The sequence below is a fragment of the Callithrix jacchus genome, chromosome 15, assembly GCF_049354715.1.
Source record: "Callithrix jacchus isolate 240 chromosome 15, calJac240_pri, whole genome shotgun sequence".
NCBI classification, from domain to species: Eukaryota; Metazoa; Chordata; class Mammalia; order Primates; family Cebidae; genus Callithrix; species Callithrix jacchus.
In genome coordinates, this window is record NC_133516.1 from 62968735 (window position 1) to 62982053 (window position 13319).

Sequence of the window (13319 nt, forward strand, 5' to 3'; positions counted from 1 at the left end):
CACCAGCCATAGGCTGTTGTATAGGCTCTGTGCTGGATGCACAATCTCCACCCTCTCCAGTTCCTGAATAGTTGCTGTTATCTCTCTCTGCCCTCCTGGGAGATTAGAGTGTTTGATATACACCACCTCTCATGGGCAGAGTAATACCACCAGCTCCCAACTAGCCTCCTTCTGGAGCATGACTCTTAGTACCCTGGCCTGGAGATGGAATTAACCTATAGTTGTTTCAAGGGCAGCTCCCAGGAGAGTATCTGTCCTCACAATGTTCTCTGGGATTGGGGAGATACAGAACCACCATGGGGTGGGTAGAACATACCTAATTTGTAGCAGTAGATGTGCTCATCTCACAGGGATGCATGTATCTCTGTATCTATCTAAATACATTAGGAGCAGTGCATTCAGCCCCTGTATCTGCCAGAACCGAAACTCTTTGTTTTAAAGGGACCAGCGAATCACTATTTTCATGTGGGGCCTTTGGTCTCCCTAAACGGCTCTACATTGAGAAGAACTTTGGCCATCCTGTCACAGTAGGGGCTGTGGTGCTCACTACCCTTTCACCTCAGATTCTTCTTCCAGAGGTAGTGCTAGGGTTTAGGATTAATCTTAGGCACACTGCCGCCTGGGCTTTAGGACTTTCGGAAAACGGCATTGGGTTGTTTGTCTGTTTTCTCTCTGTCCATACCTACCTTCAGAAGATCTTGCCATATTTTACTCCCCGACACTCATTTTGCTGTCTCTCTATCTTTTCCCCGTCCTTGTCTCCTTCAGTTTCCTCCCTTATTGCAGCACTGCTCACCTTAGCTACACTGTCACTTCTAATTCCTTTGTTTCAATCAGAGCCCCTGCTAAAGGACTTAAGATGAGAAGAAGTGTTTGCTTCCACCCAGGCAGAGTGGGCTTTAGGAATGTATTAGGAACACACTGGCCAGGAATGTGGCATTATTATGCCCCTGAAAAGCAGGGGCATAGACAGCCACCTGCATTGCCAACTCATGCAACAAAGCTCTTAGGTTGTCTTCGAAGGTGCTAGATCCCCAGGTCTATACCTTTTGGATGGCCAGGCTTCCCTGCAGGCTAGGATGCATCAATCTATCAGGGAATGATCCCAGGATTAGCACAGGAGGCATGTAGGTAGGCTTTGCCCGGTAGATAGAAGGATATGCCGTAACATTCATAATCTTTTCTGCTTCATTTCCAGACAGAACCACCCCATCAGTGCCACTATTCCATAATTTTACCAGCCATGTGGCTAAGAACTCCTTCAGGTTCTGCCAAAAGTGGCTAGCCAGATCAATTAACTCTATGACTATATTTGCTCAGGGCATATGTTTGGTTGGTAAGTAGTGGAGGGCTTCAGGCTCCTGCCTGGTGGGCTTACTTTACTTTAGTTTGTGTGAGGGAGTGAGTCCTCAGACGTTCCCCTCCATTATCTGGATCTGTCAGACTCACTTTCACTGACTGAGGGTTTCCGGTTTTCGACATCCCCATTGGAGGACTGGACAATGGTGGGGCTTTGGGTATTTTCTTATTGCACCATTTAGCACAACAGTGTGTTCAGCCTCCCCTTCTTCCACTTTATCCACTCTGTTGGTAACTAACAGAGTTGGGTGTACATCTCTTTCCAGTTGTAATTTCTCCTCTAACTTGCCTACCTTGCTTTCTGCTGCCAGCAGACCCTCTGTTGCTAGGCGGATGGCCACAACAAATGTCAGCCTTACCTGGTCACGAGGAGCCTGACCTCCTTGCTGGCCATTTGCAATTTCAAACCCTCATAAGGCTAATCAAGCCAGCTGGAGTTTTTGGAGCATCTTGATATTTCCAGGGAGGCCTGCAAGCCTTGAGCAAGCAGGCCACAAAAGCGTCACATAGAACCTGACACCATTCCAGGACATCCCCAGTCAGTTCTTCTTTGCCTTTCTTTGGGGTCCCGTTGATGATGCCAATTGTTTCATCCCACCTAACTGCTTTTGGGAATCACCCCAAAAGCAGAAGCAGGGGAATTTCCACAAGAGAGTGCCCCAAACTATCCTGAGATGGGGCTAGTTAGGATTCCAGGAAAGAAACATTGAATGTCAGAGTGATCAGTCCAAAACATTCCCTAGGGGAACTTAACAGAGTGCTGCAGTGGTCCTCATGATGAACAGTGAGAGAAAAAGGGTGTTCTATCTAGGGTGTTTGCAGCCAGGGGCTTGGGGTATGGACTTTTTATCAAAGTTTAAGGAATTTGGCTCAGGGCTGAGGCCACTTTCCTTTAGTGATTTGGGCAATAACATAGATATCTTTATCAGTGTCTGGGAACGTTCAAGGCCCTGATTCCCACCCTGGAAAAAACCTGAAGCTGACTGGTAACAGAGCTGTAAAGGTACTTCATGATTTTGGCCAGGACACAGAATAAAGGTGGGAGGAATTGGAGACCCTGCAGACTTCTTTATATATTCCAGATAGTAAGAGTGCTTTGCCAGATACATGGATTGCAGATATTTTCTTCCAGCCTGTAGCTTGTCTTTTCATTCCCTTAATACTCTTTGGCAGGGAAAACATTTTAAATTTTGATTAAATTCAATTTATTGATTTTTTCTTTTATGAAACGTGCCTTTGTGGTTGAGCCAAAGAACACTTCACAGAAATGTTAAGACCTAAAGATTTTCCCTTATGTTTTCCTTTAAATGTGAAAAAGAGCTATAGTTTTAAGCTTTACATTTAGATTACTTGTCCATTTTGAATTAACTTTTCTGTAAGGTGTGAGTTTTAGGTTGAATTTATTTTTTTCCTGTAAATAGGTACTTGTTCCAGTAACAATTGTTGAAAAGATGATTTTTCCTCCTGAGAATTAATTGATTACCTTTGTGTAAAACCAATTGGCTATACTTGTATGGGTCTATTTCTAGATTTTATTTTTGTAATTTGTTAGGTTCTGATTTAATACATTTATAGGTACACATTTGGAATTGTTATGTCTTCGTATGTATTAAGCTTTTTATTCATATTGTAGTTGCCCTCTTAATTTCTGGTAATTTCTTTTGCCCTAATATCCATTATGTTTTATATTAATATAGATGCTATAGATGTTTCAGCTTTTTAAAATTAATGTTTGCTCAATACATCTTTTCAATTCTTTTGAACTTTCTGTGTTTCAATATTTTGATTTGCCTCTTATAAACAACATATGGCTAGACTTTTATTAACTTACTTTGACAATTTATTTTATTTTATGAGACAGGGTCTCACTCTGTTGCCCAGGCTGAAATGACACAATATCCACTCCCTGCAACCACTGCTTCCCGGGCTCAAGTGATCCTCCCACCTCATCCTTCTGAGTAGCTGGGACTACAGAAGCACACCACCAGGCCTGGCTACATTTTGCATTATTTGTAGAGACCGGCTTTTGCCACATTGCCCATGCAATAGTCTCAAACTCTAGACATCAAGTGATCCTCCTGCCTCAGCCTCCCAAAGTTCTGGGGTTACAGGTGTGAGCCACCTTGCCCGGACAATTTATGTTTTTTATGTAAAGCATTTAATCCATTAAAAAGTTACTGGTAGGCCAGGCACGGTGGCTCAAGCCTGTAATCCCAGCACTTTGGGAGGCTGAGGCGGGTGGATCACGAGGTCAAGAGATCGAGACCATCCTGGTCAACATGGTGAAACCCGTCTCTACTAAAAAATACAAAAAATTAGCTGGGCATGGTGGCGCGTGCCTGTAATCCCAGCTAATCAGGAGGCTGTGGCAGGAGAATTGCCTGGACTCAGGAGGCGGAGTTGTGGTGAGCCAAGATCGCGCCATTGCACTCCAGCCTGGGTAACAAGAGCGAAACTCTGTCTCAAAAAAAGAAAAAAAAGTTACTGGTATTTTGGGATGTGCTTCCATCATCTTATTGTGTGTGTGTATGTTTTTTTAATTTGTCTTACAATTTCTGTTGTTCATTCTTTTATTGCCTTCTTTTATGTTTTGTATTCTCATCCAGTTTTTCCTTATATTTTTGGAAGTTAATTTTATATTTAATCTGTTATTGTCACTTTAGTATCTTAACATGCACACTGAATTATTAAACATAAAACTTATCAAAACGTTTACCCCTCTCTGCAGCAGAAAGACATTAAAACATTGTAAATACAATTTATACATTATTTTCTATTTGTGATTTTCTAATCTTATAGGATGTTACATATGATCAGTGTTTATACTTCCATCACATGTTCAACATTTATTACTCATTATTCTTCCTTATATTTTTCACCTTTCACGTGCAATCATTTTCCTCCTGTATATAGTATTCTTTTCTAAAGTCCCTTGAATACAAATCTGTTGGTGGCAAACTCTTGGTTTTTATTCATTTCAATATTTCTTGATTTTACCTATATATCAAAAATATATTTTTTTATTAGTATACAACTCTGAGTTAATTACTCTAAGCACTTTGAAGACATTATGAAAGTCCTAATAGCTTCTGCTGTTGCTTTTGAGATGCCAGCTGCCAGTTCAGTTTCATTCATTTGAAAATAGTACACCTCTTCTCTGTAATTGATTTTAGGATCTTTTCTTTGTCTTTGTGTTCTGCCTAGTCAGTATCATGTATACAGGTGTGGATTCTCTTTTAATTATTATTTTGTTTCTTTCCTATTTCTTGGCATTATGAAATGAATAAATTGCCTTTCCTTAGTTCTAAAAAGTTTTTGCTGCAATCTCTTCATTTCTTTTTTTATTCTTTCTTTCCTCCTTTTGGAATTCTGGTTAAATATAATTCGTGTATTTCAATTCCATTTTGTCCTATTTTATCATATTTTCTATTGCTGTGAGATAGTCCTAGTTCTTCTTTGCAAAAAATGCTTAATTCTTTTGCTGTGGCTTGTTCTGGCTCATATTTTCAATTTCTTATTTCATTCATCATAGTCATCATTTTATAAACTGTATTTTATAATTCTAATACACAGTATCTTTATCAATCTATTTCTGCTGGTTCTTCCTCTGGTACTTAATTTCCTCTGTGTTTCATGATTTATATTATTTTAGTTAACTTTGTGGAAATTTTTGAGGCCTCAGTTGAAAGTGAATTATCCCAGAAAGAGTTTGCATTTCTTTTATCCAGGAACCTGGATGATACTATGAAAACTTTAATCAAAATTTTAGATATGATGGTTTTAGGAACAACTAGGTGGTACAAATAGGGCTTCAAACCCACAGGATCTAATTTGAGGACACAGACTTTCAGAATGGATTTCTTTTACTTTTGCACTTGTTTTGCACATCTTAAGATGGGCAGTTTTTTTGTTTTTCATTTTTTTCGCAACTTCCTGCAGAGCTAGGCTTATTTCTCATTACCCTAAAACCCGTTTTAGCTTAATGCAGGAGTTCCTACTAAAATTCTTTTCCTCTAGCTACTTGGATGAGGACTGTACTGTCCTATACAACCTGAGAGATAATGACAAATTTGACATCAGGGTCAGCAAATACTCCCAAGTTTAGAATAAGCTTCAGTCTCTTTTAATTTACTTTTTGGTGTTTTGAGTATTCCTTACTTTGTTTCAGCTTATTTGTACCTTTAAAAAGTTTTATTTAAAGCCAGATGTGGTAGCACATGCCTGTGGTCCCAGCTGAAGCTAAGGCAGGAGGATAACTTGATCCCAGAAGATAGAAACTGCAGTGACCTATGTTTATGCCACTGCACTGTAGCCTGGGAAACAGAGTGTGGGAAAAAAAATGACAAAAACAAAATTAACCAAACAAAACAACACACATTTTATTTAAGAAGCGTTTTCTTTCTTCTTTTTTTTTTTTTTAATTGTACTTTAAGTTCTGGGGCACATGTGCAGATCTTGCAGGATTGTTGCATAGGTACACATGAAAATTTTAATTTAATTTATTTTAAAAATTTATTTGTTATACTTTAAGTTCTGGGGTACATGTGCAGATCATGCAGGTTTGTTACATAGATACACATGCCAATGGTGGTGCTTTGCTGCATCCATCGCCCAGTCATCTACATTAGGTATTTCTCCTAATACTATCCCTCCCAATCCCCCTGATATTCTTCACCTAGCCCCCTTCTCCCCAGGCCTCAGTGTATGATGTTCCCCTCCCTGTCTCTGTGTGTTCTCATTGTTCAATACCCACTTATGAATGAGAACATGTGGTGTTTGGTTTTCTGTTTTTGTGTCAGTTTGCTGAAAATGATGGTTTCCAGATTCATCCATGTTCCTGCAAAGGACATGAACTCATCCTTTTTTATGTCTTCATAGTATTCCATGGTGTATATGTGCCACATTATCTTTATCCAGTCTATCATTGATGGGTCGGTTCCAAGTCTATCATTTGGGTTGTTTTTTTTTTTATCCAGTCTATCATTTGGGTTGGTTCCAAGTCTTTGTATTGTGGACAGTGATGCAATAAACGTAGGTGTGCATATGTCTCTATAATAGAATGATTTATAATCCTTTGAGTATATACCAAGTAATGGGATTGCTGGGTCAAAAGATATTTCCAGTTCTAGATCCTTGAGAAATCACCACACTGTCTTCCACGATGGCTGAATTAATTTATACTTCCACCAACAGTGTAAAAGTGTTCCTATTTCTCCACATCCTCTCCAGCATCTGTTGTCTACTGATTTCTTAATGATTGCCATTCTAACTGTTGTGAGATGGTATCTCGATGTGGTTTTGATTTGCATCTCTCTGATGACCAGTGATGATGAGCTTTTTTTCATGTTTGTTGGCTGCATAAATGTCTTCTTTTGAAGTGTCTGTTCATATACTTTGTCCACTTTTTGATTGGGTTGTTTTTTTCTTGTAAATTTGTTTAAGTTTTCTGTAGATTCTAGATATTAGCCCTTTATCAGATGGATAGATTACAAAAAAATTTTTGCATCCTGTTGGTTGCTGGTTCACTCTGTTGATAGTTTCTTTTGCTGTGCAGAAGCTCTTAAGTTTAATTAGATCCCATATGCCTGTTTTGGCTTTTGTTGACATTACTTTTTGTATTTTAGTCATGAAGTCCTTGCCCATGCCTATGACCTGAATGGTTTCGCCTAGGTTTTCTTCCAGAGTTTTTATGGTGTTAGGTCTTGTATTTAAATCTTTAATTCATCTAGAGTTAATTTTTGTGTAAGGTGTAAGGAAGGGATCCAGTTTCCGCTTTCTATATATGGCTAGCCAGATTTCCCAACACCATTTATTAAACAGAGAATCCTTTCCCCATTGCTTGTTGTTGTCAGCTTTGTCAAAGATCAGGTGGTTGTAGGTTGTGTGACATTCTTTCTGAGGCCTCTGTTCCGTTCCAGTGGTCTATATCTCTGTTTTGGTACCAGTATCATTTTGTTTTGATTACTCTCTCCTTGTAGTATAGTTTGAAGTCAGGTAGCATGATGCCTCCAGCTTTGTTCTTTTTGCTTAGGATTGTCTTGGCTATGCGGGCTCTCTTTTGGTTCCATATGAAGTTTAAGGTGGCTTTTTCCAATTCTGTGAAGAAAGTCATTGGTAGCTTGATGGGGGTAGCATTGGATCTATAAATTACTTTGGGCAGTATGGCCATTTTCACAATATTGATTCTTCCTAATAATGAGCATGGGATGTTTTTCTATCTGTTTGTGTCCTCTCTTATATCATTGAGCAGTGGTTCGTAGTTCTCTTTGAAGAGGTCCTTCACATCCCTTGTTAGTTGTATTCCTAGGTATTTTATTCTCTACGTAGCAATTGTAAATGGGAGTTCACTCATGATTTGGCTCTCTGTTTGTCTGTTATTGGTATATAGGAATGCTTGTGATTTTTGCACATTGATTTTGTATCCCGAGACTTTGCTGAAGTTGCTTATCATCTTTAGGAGATTTGGGGCTGAGACGATGGGGTTTTCTAAATATACAATCATGTCATTTGCAAACAGGGACAATTTGATGTCCTCTCTTCCTATTCAGATACTCTTTATTTCTTTAAGTTCAGGAATACATGTGCAGGTTTGTTACACAGAAAACTTATATCATGGGGGTCTATTGTACAGATTACCTCATCACCCAAGTGTTAAGCCTAATACCCATTAGTTATTTTTCCTGATCCTTTTCCTCCTCTCACCCTCCAGGTTCTGATAGGCCCCAGGGGGTGTTGTTTCCCTCTATGTGTTCATGTGTTCTCATCATTTAGCTACCACTTGTAAGTGAGAACATGCAGTATTTGGCTTTCTGTTCCTGTCTTAGTTTGCTAAGGATAATAGCTTCTAGCTTTATTCACGTTTCTGCAAAAGACATAATCTCATTCTTTTTTATGGTTATAGTGCTCCGTGGTGTATATGTATCACATTTTCTTTATCCAGTAAGAGTTTTTTTTTCACATAATACACAAAAACTGGAAATAACTCAAATATCAATCAGCAGAGGAATGGATAAATATTTCATTTTGTATTCATACTATATAATAGAGCAATAATTTAAAAGAACTAATGATACACAATAGCTAATTACACACAATATGACAGATGAATCTCTCATTTTGTTGATTAAAAAAAAGATGCAAAAAAGAACATATTGCATAATTCCACTCAGATAATGTCTAAAAATAGACAAAAGCAGTCATGGTTAATAGAAGTACATTACTGGATTACTGGTTATTCTGAGTTGGGGGAGTGCTGGTAGCTGACTAAGGGAGACATGAAGGAAATGTGTGGGGCTCTAGAAATATTCTAGCTTTTGATCTGGGTTGTGGTTATACAGGTGTACAAACTTACCTAGCTGTACACTCAGGATTAGTGCACTTTACACCTGTATCTTGTACCTCAATAAGGTAAAAAGTATATATAATTCTCCAGGTTGAGTTGGTTTGGCCAAAGTACCTCATCTGCCTTACTATTGCATGTAAAAATCCAAGTGCTCTACAGATATACAGCATTTATATTCATTACCTATATTGCCAGTATGAAGTAAAAGATTGGACAGTTATTTAAAGAATGCAATGAAAATATAAAACTACTACCTCTCCCTTTTTAGCAATAGGGCTTTTAAAATCATAACTTAAACTCCACACTTCATTTTGCTTTTATAGTCAATATCTGAACGAGCAGAAACATTTCCTAAAGAAAATGTATTAAAACAAATTATTGAGTAATATAATTGCAGATGTAATTTCTAAAGGCATAGTAAAGCTATCATTTTTGTAACAAAAGTCTTGAAAATAAATGTACTTTTAATTATTTAATAAATGTTACCAGAAAGACCACAGGCAGTTAGACCTGAAGGAATGTGATTAATTTTTCTAATGTCTCCTGTTTCTAGAAACCTATATAATTTCTACCACTGCACAGTCAGGGCATTTTTTTCATGTCTAAATGCAATTTATCTATAAACTATTTTTGTGTATAGCTGTTTATTAATAGAGAAGAAAAGATTTATTTTATTGGCAAAAGGAAATAAGTAGCTAAATGGGTATATTTATATATTTCATAGCCATTGTTTACACATTTGCTAGCAGGATCATTAATTGTTTTTGCAAATGAGGTGCATGAAGTGGGTAACAAATTGTAGATGAGACAAGATGCTTATCTTCAGCGTACTGAAGCTTGCAACCAACATATATCGGCAGGATTATTCATATGTCTTTACACGTCTTTGTCTTCCTCAGCATGTTCAGCAAAGTGCCTAGTACATAACAGGCTCTCGTAATGTTTGCATAGGTAAACAATAATGATAACATACCCCTTCTTTTAAATCATCTTATTAAAAAATGTTACTATTATTTAATAGCTCTCAAGTTTTACAGTAATGTAATGGAAAAAGAATATTATAACCAATATTTTCATGGATCAAAAATAACCATGCACTGCTACCACTTTTTCTAAAGCAAAAAACACCTCAGGCATTGTGAAAGAATACTTTGTCAATAGAAAACTAATTGTTAACCCCTTGATGCCTGAGCATCAAAAACTGCAAGCCACAAATGTTTACTAAGTACAATATTTGCAAGACATTTTGCCAGATGCCAGGATCCTAAAACACATGGAACATTACCTTGATTTACTTGGAAGCAGGGACCTTTGAAACTAAGTCATCTCAACCAATTTTGGTATGAATCCCTAATGGTGACATTAGACAAAATAGGTCTAGCTTTTTTTTTTTTTTAATTTTTTATTGCATTTTAGGTTTTGGGGTACATGTGCAGAACGTGCAAGACAATTGCATAGGTACACACATGGCAGTGTGTTTTGCTTCCTTTCTCCCCTTCACCCACATTTGTCATTTTTCCCCAGGCTATCCCCTCCCCAGCTCCCCCCATTCCCCCGCTGGCCCTCCCGTTTTCCCCCCAATAGACCCCAGTGTTTAGTACTCCCCTCCCTGTGTCCATGTGTTCTCATTTTTCATCACCCTCCTATGAGTGAGAATATGTGGTATTTCATTTTCTGTTCTTGTGTCAGTTTGCTGAGAATGATGTTCTCCAGATTCATTTTGACTTAACAATTAAATGACAATGACATTCCCCAAGGAGTCCTATAATAGTGTTAGTGGAAGAAGTTATGATTTTTGTATTTAGTTTGCTTTTATTTGATTATTTTTCAAATTAATACAAAAAATAGGACTAACTATCCATAGTTTTTTGCTATATAATTTCTTCCTATTCCTTTGATTCACAGAAACCAGACTAATACAGTATTTTCTGGGCGAAATTTAGAAGCACTGGTTTTACTGTAGTAGAGAGGCCCACCCTATTCATTGAGACCAACTGAATGATCTTTCATAAGGCATAATTTCTATACATCTTAATTTTAATTATCTAATAATCATGGGTAGCAGCATGGTTAGCCTTGCATGATGATTGTTATAATGCAGCAACATTATAATCTATGTCAAGTGCCTTGCACTTTACCTGAAATATAAAATGTTGCTCAATAAATATTAACTATCATCATTATTATCTTCTTCATTATCATTTATATTATTTAGTAGCAGCTAAGAGTCTAGACTTCAGAGTTAGACCTGAGATATTGTCCTGGATCTCTCCCTCAAGAGGCATAAAACCTTGAAAAATTCTTCATCTCTTATCTTCAGTTTTCCCATTTTAAAATTGGGAATGCAGATAGTCCTAATATATTTCAATTGTTGTGATAATCAATTAAGATGATGCATACCAACCAAGCCTTTAGTGCAGTGCCTGATACACAGTATGTGCCCCATCTATGAAGGTAATAATGATAAATGAGAGCAGATTATTCATCTCTATTATGTGGTTCATCTCTGAATTCACAGGACAAGGACTGGAGTAGATTCTCCTACCCCAACACAATGTTGGTTGAATTAAATGAAACAGAGGAATAGAAACTGAGGAGACACAATATGAGATAGCTTTATGTGGCATGGGAGCAGACTCTTTTAGATCAAGGAACAAGAGAGAAGAGGAGGGTCCTAGTCTAATTTGATTAAAAGAACTTGTAGAGGATTATTTACTACTACAAGAAAGCCTTGAAAAGTCCTTCACTGAGAACTTTGGCAAATCATGTAGGCTTGGAAAACATGAGTGATAGAAGAATTTATTTCCAATAACTCATTGGAAAATACACACCTAAAAATCAAGACATCTATAAGGCTATTTCAGATTCAAGATTAACTTGGCTTGAGTTACCTGGATATTTGACCCAGAACCTCATTAAAAATCCATGTATTCTTAATAACAACCCTGTAAACTGGCTGAGCATAAATGTACTTAACAGCCAAAATGAAGACACTGAGGACCCTGCCAAAAGATAGCAGAAAAAAATAATAGCAAAGGATGACCTAAATTTGTGCCTTGGTTGTTTACCTGCCAGTCCTTAGGTTTTCATTATCCTAGCAAAAGGCTGTTTACATAACTTATTAGCTGTCCTTTTACTTACATTCTTAGCTTGGAAATATTTTCCAACAACAAATGCATCTGGGTGTTTGTCTTGTTGGCAAATGCCTCCTTTTATGGCCATTGTCACTTCCTGCCCCTTATTCCTCCAAGTCTTTTTTTCTTACAGTCCACTTACATTTTTGATAGCAAATAGCCTTGTGGACAACTTCAAGTGGTGACGCTTATCACATATATCCCTGACTTCTACTCAAACGTGCAATAATAAACTATACAATACTGAGAAATGGCGGGAGAGCTTTGCAGTCGGAGGGCTGAATTCTTACCCCTATCAATATCTTACCCTGAAGTAGAGGTTTTTTTCTCCTTACTGCTGTCACTTATAGTTCCTCACATCATAAAGGCAAATCTGGGAAAACACACACACACTAAGATTTCTCACCATCCTGTGGTAGCTGATCTTATTGAGCAAATGAAATCGCTTGGAAAATGAGTGGAGAGGGGCACCAGTCATTCTGTAACTCCTGAATTCATTGTTCATCCTAGGCATTTTGTTGTTGGAAAAAAATAAGTTACGCAAATTAAATAAGTAGAACAATTTTTTTTCTTTTTATTACTTGACTGCTGAATGTTTTACAGCTTTGTAATTTGGAAAGTGTGGTTCAACTCCTTTTGTGCTTTACTTTATCATGCTATATAATTACATCTGCTAAAGCCCAGCATCGAATTCTGCTTTTTGTGCATGCATACTGTTCATTATCATAAATGACATTTCTTTTGGATGATGCTGGTTGCTTAGCACTTTCATTTTGTATTTTATTCCCATCCATACCAATCCAAACAATCAGTTTTACAAGGCATCTTTTTATTGAAATTTGCCTTACTTCTATAAAGCAAAGTTCATTGCAAATGGTACATTTTTAAGTTTGTACACAGGGATTTCAAACCAACTTTTTATCTCTTTTTCTTTCTCTTTTCCTTCCTCCTTTTTTACATCCTTTTCCTTTCCCTCCCTTCCTTCCTTTCTTGTCTAGTAAGTCTTGATATGTTTCATATACATTGAATTTGAATGAGTGGTCTACATTTTGAAACTGTGACATCTCAGCTGGAGCTGAGTAAAGACAGCTCTTTAGAGGGGCAGATGGAACATGCATCCTCGTTTTTCCATAGTTTTCATCTTTATCTCCAGCCTCCCTAACATCTTGCTTGATTAATTTATGCTCCCTGCCAAAACCAAGAGGACATTTAGGGTTGTAATCCCCACTCTATGATGAAGTGAGAGTTGCCATTCCTTTTTTTTTCAAGTTGAGAAACTTTCATACATGTATGTCAGATATCCTCAAGAGGTTAGACCCATGCCAAGGTCCATTATTTCCTTAACACCTTGTAGTGTCAACCTTGTGTTGAAACCATTGTACTTCTACACTGTGTCTGAGAGAGTGAATTATCCAGCACGTTTGGAAGACAATATATTATTTCAGAGATACAACTGCATGGTGTTTTGGTCTGTGTGGCACAGA

At 37.5% G+C, this 13319-nt stretch overlaps 1 long non-coding RNA gene across 1 annotated transcript in view; it reads left to right on the plus strand.

Annotated features, from left to right (window-relative positions):
• Positions 1–13319, plus strand: part of LOC103788314 (uncharacterized) — a 28568-nt gene that overhangs the window by 12691 nt on the left and 2558 nt on the right. The gene's annotated exons all lie outside the window — the stretch shown is intronic.